The sequence below is a fragment of the Botryllus schlosseri genome, chromosome 1 (genome assembly GCF_051294905.1).
Source record: "Botryllus schlosseri isolate E-star chromosome 1, Bs_hap1, whole genome shotgun sequence".
In the NCBI taxonomy this organism is placed as follows: Eukaryota; Metazoa; Chordata; class Ascidiacea; order Stolidobranchia; family Styelidae; genus Botryllus; species Botryllus schlosseri.
The window spans coordinates 3,796,292-3,807,733 of record NC_137236.1 but is presented as its reverse complement, the minus strand read 5'-3'; positions in this window follow the sequence as shown (position 1 = coordinate 3,807,733).

Below are 11,442 nucleotides of genomic sequence, written 5' to 3'. Positions count from 1 at the left end.
CATTTTTTGTGTTGTATTGAACTGATAAAATTGCTAATAAACCAATGATGATGATGATGATGTTTTACACCTGAATTTAGGATGAATAGATGGATCTGCGCGATGCCGAATGGGCGAATGCGCAAACCTAACCTATAGCTACTTGATGTTGATTGATCGTAGACCAGTGCTTTATTGGCATATACCGTTTCGCGCTTCTACGGTGCTCACATACAATAGTACAGTCTTATTATATCGATAGGAATAGAGGTTACCAACTCGACATTGTGATGGTTTCTAGCTGGATCATTGTGTTACGAAAGGTTTGATCTGTGAAATCTTTTGAAATATTGACATGGCTTGATAGTCGATACCGGTAACCCCGGATTCTAGAAATCGCCCTCGGTATTCATTCAATATGCTCGGAAAGTGAATCCTACTGCATCTAGTTTGATATGTTTGGTGTGCCAAGACGGTTATCAGCAAGAAACCGATTCCATATTGGCTTACAGCTTCTATCAAACATGATTTTCGAGTTTCCATGGAGTATCGATCGTTCGTTACTACCTCGCTCGAAAATGAAATTACTAGGGATGGTGTGAACGTGAGGTTCACGTTCGCGTTCCGTGTGTGAACCTCATAAATTTAGAGGTTCACGTTCGCAAACGAACCTTGGTAGGTTCTGCACTGTGAACCTTTTACATACCAGTATATTACAATTTCCCCTTCATTATAACATCTTTGGTGGAAATTTATTGCATTTCAACTGCGGGCCACTTTGTGCATAGCGCCATAAAAAAAAATCAACACTAAACGAGCATGCATCTCAATTGACAATCTCAAAATTTTACTTGCTTTGTTGCAAAAGTTTGCTCGAAATATCTAGCTTTCCTTTCGTGAATATTTAGTGACTCTCAGCTGTGAGCTTGACCCGCAATCACACAACATCAAGAGCGAAATACACTACGTGTAGGTGGTGCTGGTAGTCACCTAATGATGCTTATTCAGCCAATCAATGAAATTGATATCGTTGTCTGATGTAACAAATCGAACTAGAACTAGCGTATCGGTTCAATCTTGATTTGATATGTTTATTGTATCATAAAAAACAAATTCATGCGATTGGGGTGTTGGCTACTGCTGTATAACCTGATAATGGGGTAATATCGGTAGCAAGTATAGAAACCCGTTTTACACTCTGCTCAATATCAACGTAGCAATACTCAGACGCCGAATACATTGTCCGGTCAGGCCAAGGCGTAATTTTATATTCCCTTGCAAGTCCTCGTCGAAATTGTTCGCAAAGTGAAGGATGTTGGAAATATGTGACCCGAGTCTTCGCCAGGTATCAAGTACTGAATACTGATGTACATTAGGCTATCACTACACTGAAATGCAGGGTTGAAATTAGTAATATGACGTCACGAGGTTCACGTTCGCGTTCACACAGAACCTTTCAAAAAGGTTCGTGTTCACACGAACCTGAACCTTTCAGAGGTTCACACCATCCCTAGAAATTACTGAATGTAAAATGATGCTGCAAGTCTAATTAAGTTCAACCTTGAGCCATGATCAAGCCAGCTTACTGGATTGTTTGTGAGTGCTGTATATAGTTAATCACATGTCAAATGAACCAAAGAGAAATTAGGTCTACATCAAGTTGCAGAAATTTGACTCATCACCTTGGGAAAGGCTATATAGCTCAGTAGATAGCTACCATTATCCATTTTGAATGAAGTTTTCAAGTTATCGCATGATGGAAACAAGCTTTCTGCTCATTTAACCGTGAAATCCAAATGCTGTTTTTATGCAGATCTGAACTTGTGTCTGTATAAATAAGCTACTTATACCTGAGAATGTTGTCATGTTGTATAAATTGATAAATTCAGCAAGCCAGTGAGAAAATATTCATCTTTGGTGCCCTGCCAAGAATGTAGCTGAAGGTGAAGCCCATGGAAATTGTTGTGTGTAAAAATATTTTATAACTCTCCCTAACATTTCGGTTTCTGCTTGAATTATTTGGTAAATAGTCGTATAATACCTGCCGTAGCATAGAATCTTTATGAAATGAGATTTTATGTAATATTTACTAACGAGCTTGTGACTACAGGGAATATTTCAGATTATAAAAATGTGGTGATTTACATGAAAATCATGCTCCATATTCTAATTACAGAATTTTGGCATCTAACCTATTACTTAAGTATATATTCCATGTCGCAACAGAATTCATATGACACCCTTCACAAAAGTTTTGAAGTAGGCCTACGGTATAGACAGAAATGAGAGGGAGACATTAGGGGCTGTGTACCTCAAATTATAACCTCAACTCTTGCATGCTAAAATGAATCAACTTATGTAAAATAACAATGAGAACAACTATTTATTGCCAAAGTATCTCATTTACAGACAATTTCAAATCAGCTTGAAAAAATTCCATTTCAAAGTTAAATGAGCAAAAAAAGCTTTTTTTATATGTGATACCCTGATAACCGCTTATGTTGGCCTACCGGTAATTCCGTTAAAATAAATTGCTCTTTAATCATATCAACTCAGAAATACTTCATAATGACTTGATCCAAGTATTTGCAAAATCTGAAACTTTATTGATACCCAATCTATTTTTTGTGGCACTTCTTCGATGGCAGTCAGAGATCGAAAAGTGTTCACCATGATCACCAACCAATGTTTTCCATGAACACGAACAAAAATTTATAAACGTCAAAATAAACTGTTTTTTGTGCCTTTGGAGTGACGGATATTAGGGTGGGGGTGGGGGTATTAGGGTGGGGGGAAAGGGAGATTGGAAGAGGGTTAGGGTCAAAGTTGGGGTTAGGTATCTCAAGATTAGGGAAGGGGGATATTAGGGTTGCGGGAGGCGGATATTAGGGTTGTGGGACGGGGATATTAGGGTTGCGGGAGGGGGATATTAGGGTTGCGGGAGAGGGATATTAGGGTTATGGGAGGGGGATATAATGGTAGCGGGAGGGGGATATTAGGGTTGTGGGAGGGGGATATTAGGGTTGTGGGAGGGGGATATTAGGGTTGCGGGAGGGGGATATTACGGTTGCGGGAGGGGGGATATTAGGGTTGGGGGGAAAGGAGATTGGAGGTGGGTTAAACCCCGGTTGGGGTAATCTAACCCCAACTTTGAACCTAAGCCACCTCCAACCCCCCAACCCTAATCTTTGGATACCAACCCACCTCCAATCTCCCTCTCCCCTAATCCTAATATCCCCTACCCTAAACCTTATATCCTCCCTCCTGCAACCCTAATATCCCCTTCCCGCAACCCTAATATCCCCCTCACCCCAGCCCTAATAGCGCAACCCTAATATCCCCCCAACCCTAATCTTGGGATACCCTAAACCCAACTTTGACCATAACCCTCTCCAAACGCGAAAAGAAAACAATATATTTTGACGTTTATAAATTTTTGTTCGTGTTAATAGGAAACATTGATTGGTGATCATGGTGAACACTTTTCGATCTCTGACTGCCATCGAAGAAGTGCCTTTTTTGTTAGATCTGAAATTGAATTACAGCTTGAATTCAGAAGTATCTATGTATGAAGTTGAATTAGACTAGGCCTATTAGCCTACCAATTAAATATTATAGAGCAAAGCATGTGAGTCATATTTCTCCCCCCAACCAGCTCTTTCATATACCAAGTAACTTTTTAATTTTTGTGTAGACAGAATTCCCTAAAAATGTTCCAAGTTTATGTCACACATGATCGATTTTGAAAGGGCTAGGCTACTAAGACTGATATTGACCCTTGACCCCATTTAATTGATGAATATTTTTCCTTCAGTATCAGGAGTTTTCTGTATTTTGTTATTAGAGCACATCATCCGCTCTTATCTACTTCATTACGCTATTTTATGACCGTACTGTAACAGAGAATGGGAAACTAATTGAACTACATCGTTGAGTGAGCACAAATTGGATTCAGTGTCTGAATGTTGAAAAAATAATGTTTTCCACACTCAGTGCTAGATACCAGATGCACTCCTAAAATGACATGAAAATCTAAGACCTAGTGGGTTACTGTGTTGTTGACTTGAAATGGAATTACCGATGGACGATGATGCTGGAGACGAAATCATGCAGGAAAAAGGTTTGCTGGTATGTACTGGGCTTACATCTGGGCAAAATCGAATACCGGTACCTGAGTGATTCTATTCTGAATCAAGTATATGTAGGATGTAGCCTACTTTTCATGTAACTACGTAACATAAGGCCGGCTCTTCACCACATAATGATGATTTGGTATTTTTCGAAAATACTTTATTTGTCTTTGTGACAATGTTGTAAGTCGATCACAGTTACACAGAAATGTCATTTCCGCTAACGTTCATAGCTGTGTACAACATATTTCGTATGTTGCGATACGACCAGTCGAAGTTTCAGAAAATTTATGCAATTATAACTTTTTGATGGAACCGGACGTAAAGCTTCATTAGTCCAAAAAATCATATTTCACTGCTAACTCGAATCAGTAGAGTTGATGATACTTGATTCAGATTTGAGTACTGGTATGCAAATCATTGTGTCACAATCTTATAGATAATATGTAGCCTACCTTTATATTAAACAATGCTGCGAGTCTGATCAAGTTTAACCTTGAGTTGTGATCAATCCAGCGTAACGGATTGCTTGTGCCATGATAATAGATTTGGACTCCATATAGTTTCATATTTTTCAGAAATTTGGCTCATAACCTAGTGGAATATATCTTAGCAAATATCAATTTATTTTGAATGAATTAGCCTGCATACCATGAGTATAGTTTCCAAGTTATAGCATGATGAAAAATAAGCTTTTCATGATCATTGATCATTTAACTGTGAAATTGAAAGGCTTTTTCAAGGCAGATCTGAAATTGTGTCTGTAATTGAACTATTTAGACGTTGCAATCCTGTTCACTCTGTTATGGTATGAATATTGGTCTATTCTGTCATGTAAGTAAGAGGTTAGCCCTAATTATTTTTGATACTCGGCCCTGAATGTAGCTCGTGTTATGGGTCATTGTCTATAGAAATCAGTCAAGCGTGACAATATTATAGGATTCTCCCTCTCCTTTCTGTCCACTTTGAAATTTTTGCCGAAAATTGAAAAATTCGACAACTACAGTGATTAGCATCAATGTTATGAACCATCTCTAGACTCTCCCAGCTAGTACTTTATTACGGTACTGTTCTTGAGTAGCAACAATGTTTGCTACCACCATGACTCCACCTGAAAATATTTAATTATTCTAATTGAGTGGCATTAATGTCGGCATCTATCTCAACCTGGGTGTCTATTGTATATATCCCTTACAATTATTATACGGTACCCTTTCTTACAGATAGCATGGAACTGCCCCGAGAATTTATGCAATTCAGCGCAGTGTTGGGATGACTTGAGTCATGACTTGACTCGAATCAGACTGGAGTCATTTTGCTGAAATGACTTGACTTGACTTGGCGTGTCAGAAATGCGGATTGACTCGGGACTTGGAGCAAAATTCACGAGTCAATTTCAAGTCATCAAGCAATAGACGTCGATAAAAATCACAGTATTTTGTATATGGTCGGATTGTTCACGAAACGTTAAATCGTGAGAACGGCCAATCATCCAATGATCGTGCGTCTTACTGAGCCTCCATTGTTCTCTCATAAATATATTGACCACAACCGAAGTGAAGCTTGCGCTGTCATAACCGCACCTCTTGTTTTTTTTTAAATTGAATACGAATATAGTTCGTATAGTCCCGAACTATTCGCGCAGGCATGAGTTTGTATCATAGCATATCAATTTGTAAATGGGTAATGTATTGCATCTTATCAATTCGTTTCTCAATGATCTATTTTGACAGGTAACTATAAACTGAGGCTATGCAATTGCTTACGTAGTTTAGGATTTCTACGTAGGCTATATGTGAATGAAACAACGCCTTCTTTCATGTATATTCAGTCTATAATCGTTCATCTGTTCGGAATCAATGACCATTTAATCTGTATTTCAGACAGCTAGCAGAGTGCAAAGACATAAGCATGCCTCATACTCCGAAAAGGCATTTGGACTTGAATTGTGACTTGACTTGCGACTTGACTTGACTTGACTCGACTTGATTCGAGTCAACTCTAAAAATCGATTGACTTGACTTGACTCGAGTCAAAATGTGTAATGACTCGTGACTCGAAGGTAGCACTTGACTTGATCCCAACACTGGTTCAACGTTATATGAAGACCCAAACAAAAATTATCGTCGTGTCTCTCACGTTGATAAAGCTGCCGATTATTGCTACTCTAGTTGTAGCCTATAGCGACATTGGAAAAATAGATACATTCCTAAAAGGCCAGTAAAACGATGTTTCCGGCGCATACTGTGTGTGCATGGTCTTAATACTTGATTGCTGGTCCTAATATGACCTGGCCGAGCCGTGCGCATTGACTCAAGTACGTGTCGAGTCATTTTCTATATTCAAGGTAATGATTCGAGTCTGACTCAAGTCGAGTCAATACAACTCTTGCTCTAGCCTACACTATCTTGCGGTTGAAGTAGAAGTAATTATGTTGTTTGTGTTTGTGGTGTTCATGGTGTTTGTTGACTACCATGATCATCAAAACCAGGCCAAATTTCTTCATTTCTATCCTTGAGCTGCCGACTTGTAGCACGGCCCGCGTGTGGGCTTTTATGAGACACCGCTTACACAGATGATATGACAAGGGGGAGCCTAGATAAATCTTCAACACTTGGTAGGAAGTCTGGAATCGACCCCTTAATTTCTCATCAATTATGAGCGATTTGAGCCTTGTTACAACTACTTGAAGTAATATTCAAAAGTAGAAGTTCTGATGAGTACTTGAGTATAAGTTGTTTTACTAAATAGATTGTCTGAATGAGACGCAGGCTTTTGGTAATAATTTCTCAGTACTAGCTTTTAAAATGGCAAGAATCATCTTTTTGAGTAACTGATAATGAGCAACAGAAACGCGGATAGACAAGATTTTCGTAACAATATCCTTTTATGACAATACGTTGGCTACATTCAGGCTTGTAATAAATCGAGTCATGACTTGACTCGTCTTGACTCGAGTCGCAGAGTCAAGTATTGATCCTGATACACGAGACTTCAATCAAGTTGTATAGAATGTTTGAGTCATATGACTTCACTGAGACTTGCGCAATGACTGTAGTAGGCCTACAAGTTGACACCACACATAAAGTGTTTTAAGTTGACTCGAGTCATTTTCCATTTCCATTTTTCAAGATAATTGCTCGACTTAAGTCAAGTTGACGAAAAATTCCAATTATGTGAATCAAAATCGTCATCCAAAAATTAAAATGAAATCAATGTGTGTAAACGGCAAGTGCGTGGAAGTCGAAAGCAAATATAAAAAGTCGAATTTAATGAGAAACTTGATGCTACCTTTTTGATATTAAATGCATTGTACGTATGGTGATCAGATGCATGTTCATTGTTTTCTAGCACGTTTTCGTATATTTTAATATGTTGCTGTCACTTTGACATCTGGTGTTCAGGTCTCCATCAATTCCACCATTGGCATGTGCAAGGGATGTACTCTCGTCCAATTCAAGACTTCACTTTTGAAGAAGTGACAAATTGTATCGACTCGCTGAATGGTTAGAAAAACGTGTGTAGATACGCCCATGCTTACTTTTAAACCACTATTCCGGCGCCGTAACCAGACTTGTACAGACTACTGGATTTGCACTCACTTTACAAAACTTGCAACTTTAATCAGATCTAGAAATAACAACGTTTGAAAAAACGATGCCGTACCAACTAAAACACAACTAACTAATAAACTGATGATAATACAAACTACTGAATCACAAATTAACTAAGAAGTACTGGAGATAGAATCGGTTTCGAGCTTGAAATAGAAGGAGTTCTGACGCTCAAAAGGCATCCTCAGGCTGTCAGTAGTCATAATTCTGAGCTAGCATTGGCTGCAAGATAGGGGTGTTCTAAAAATTTTTTTTTTTACACAAATTTAATCGACTTGGTTGTCAAATCGTCAGGTCATTTAATTTCAGTGCACAAAGTAGGCCTACTCTATTTGAAAATTATCTCACCATCGTTTAAACGTGTCTATTTCAATGAAGTTGGACTAACTTCCAGCTAATCCGTGTCATATCTTTTATTCGTTTACTGGCGATGTCTTCATCCACACTCCACCATAGGCCCTTGTCAAGATCAAAACAAGTGAAAAAGACATGCCTGCCTCTTCAGACATACCTGGAACACGATTTTTGGTCATGTCGGTGTGACGAAATTCGTGTCCGTGACTACTATTATGAAAAGATGAGCATAATTTCAATTTGAATGACCTCGGCATCTGGTGGTTGGAATTGAGTCAAATTTGGTGTGCAACGTTTTTTTAAATATAACCTGACGATTTGACAATTAAGCCGACGAAATTTGAAAAATATTCGTTTTTTTAACACCCCCATTGTACAAGTATGTCTGTAAATGTATTTGTGACTTTGTGGCTACCATTGCAGGGTAACAACTTGGACGGGAATGAGATTCGAGTTGATTAAGCTGTGGACAGACGTGAAAGGATGATAAATCAACAGAAGAAGTAAAACAAGGAGGAAGATGGCAAGAGGAATTTTACCTCGGCAGGGAAGATCTCTTACGACCAGATATGTGCGGTCCAATATCATTGGTTTATTAGCAGTTTTTCCGCAAAAAAATCGTCAGTATTGTGGGGCTGGCCTACTCTAGACCATCAGTCGGCAGCTTCTTAATAGGCGACCCCAATTAAAACGAAAATAAAATCAGCATTTACATGCGACCTCATTTTGTTTTCCAATACGCAAAAAATGTTTTTCAAGTATTGCTGAAGCAACAGTTATTGAGAAATGTTGTCGTACAAAAATATTCCAAAAATTCTTTCCAAGGGTAATGCGCTCTAAAATGATGTTGTATCAAATTAAACATAAAATTGTGATAAAATTTTAGGTTGAAGCCATTTTCTTCAGAAAACTACCATAATGGGACTGCAAATAAAGGATTATTCAATACCGCCATGTTCCACTCTAGTTGCCTCTATGCTGCGAGAAGCTATCCATCTGTGTCTTGCACTACTCTATTGTAGTATAATGTAGTTGCTGAGCCATTGGTGAATGATGCAAAATATGTCATGTCTCACTCTTCTGATGGCAGTGTTGGGATCAAGTCACTACTTTCAAGTCAATAGTCATCTGGATTCATTGCACATTTTGACTCGAGTCAAGTCAGGTCACTCCATTTTTCGAGGTAAATCGAGTCAAATCAAGTCACAATTAGAGTCAAATTGTTTTTTCTGAGTACAAGGCATCACATTGCATTTCGCTAGCTGTTCGAAATTCAGATTCATTTATTTTAAATAGAAGGATAAATATAGAGATAAATACACATTCAAAAATGCATTGCGTAGCTCCCGAATGCATAGTACTATTAAACTATGTAACCGTTGTTTAAATGCTGTCTTCAATTTATCAACCAAAATAGAAAATACAACACAAAATCTAAGGTAGCGGAAACGAATTGATATGATACTTGACATAATACATAGCCATGAAATACAAAGTTAGCCTACGCCAATGCTTGACTATTGATATAAACTTGTGAACTATATTCGAATTCAATTCTGAATATTAGATCATACAAGAGATTTGGTTAAGGTGATTACCTAGCACCAATGAACAGTCTATAGAACAGAGATAGATACCTTGTTATTATATTACTTTACTACTGCGACCCGACAACGTACGCTGTAAGGCGGTAAGCGGTCAATGTATTTGTAATAGAATAATGGACGTTCAATAAGACGCAAAATCATTGAATGAAGCGTAGCGAGAACAACCAGAAACATTTTTTAGTACACAGTGATTTTTAGCGACATCGATTTCTCGATGACTTGAAATTGACCCGTCCATTTTGCTTCGAGTCACGAGTCAATCCGCATTTCTGAAACGCCGAGTCAAGTCAAGTCATTTTTGCAAAGTGAGTCAAGTCATACGAAAAAGGTGACTCGAGTCTGACTCGACTCAAGTCATGACTAGAGTCATCTCAACATTGTCCGACATGCCACTACAACAGGCTGTGCTTTCACAAACACGCTTGTATATCACAGCTTAAGACTTGCCGCTATGGATAGATTTGCCTCAATATTCAACGGTTGGCATCTCAGAATCGGTCCGACCAACTGACAAATATGATAAAGTGAAGGCCATTTTAAGATTGCTTCAGACAGAAATCCACCTGGCTGAACATCATCCGTTGAGAGCTAGTACCGCACGCCTACTTGCTGTAACTAAACTAAGTATAGAATAAGAACATTAAACTATTAGCCGATTTTCATCATTGAATTGATACAGTGATAGACATGTTGAGTCATGGCGACGCCAGAGAAATTTACGACGACCCTGCTTGGGATTATGGCCCAACAGGTTGCGACCACTGCTCTATAACAGTCATCCAAACATCAAACTGAACTCAAAATTTGTTTGTTGCAAGTGTGGGGAAGTCGACAGCAAATATCAAAAAGTTGAATTTAATGAGAAAATCGATGCTTCTTTCTTGATATCAAGTGTGTGGTACGTACGGTCATCAGATCTCAGATACATCGACAATTGTACATGATTTTCCGACACATATTCATATATTTCAATACGTTGCTATCACATTTTCGACATCTTCTATTCAGATCGCCATCGATTCCACCATCGGCATTGGACATGCCCTCGTCCAATCCAAGACCTCACCTTCGACAAAGTAGCCAATTATATCGACTCACTGAATGGTAAGGAAAACGTTGGTAGACTCGTTCATATCTAACGTAATTTCAAATCACTATTCCGGCGCCGTAACCAGACTTTAACAAACTACTGGATTTCCAAAATCTGTACTCGTTTCGCAAAATTTGCAACTTCAATTAGATCTAGAACGGCTGTTCTTAAAGTTTTTTGACACGCCCCCCTTTTGAGAGTGAAAAATTTTACTACCCCCCCCCCCCCTTATCGTCATATCACTAGTGCAATCAGAATGCTGGCAATCCCAACGGAGAGTTTGATGACATGGATGGTTTTGACTAGGTTGATTTTTTGTACCTAAAAAAATGAAAGATTTTGACCTAAAAAATCTAATTCTAATCAAATTCGACGTAACATATGCAAATTAGGTGTTTTTCCACATAACGTTAGAACTATGGGCTACTACTTATCTTCACTTCTGGTTGGAACTGTCTGTCCTGACCGAGTAGTTTAGCCTGACAATACTTTTCCGCCTCAATAACTCACAAATTTTTACTTGAAAAAAATCATTTGACCGAAATCTGGCCCTATCAAGAATTGCAGTAGTTACATTACGTATTATGTTAGAAATAATTAAAATGTGTAGAAGTACAACCCTTCTTGACATGACTTGATATAAGAACAATGCAATGCCCATGCAGTGT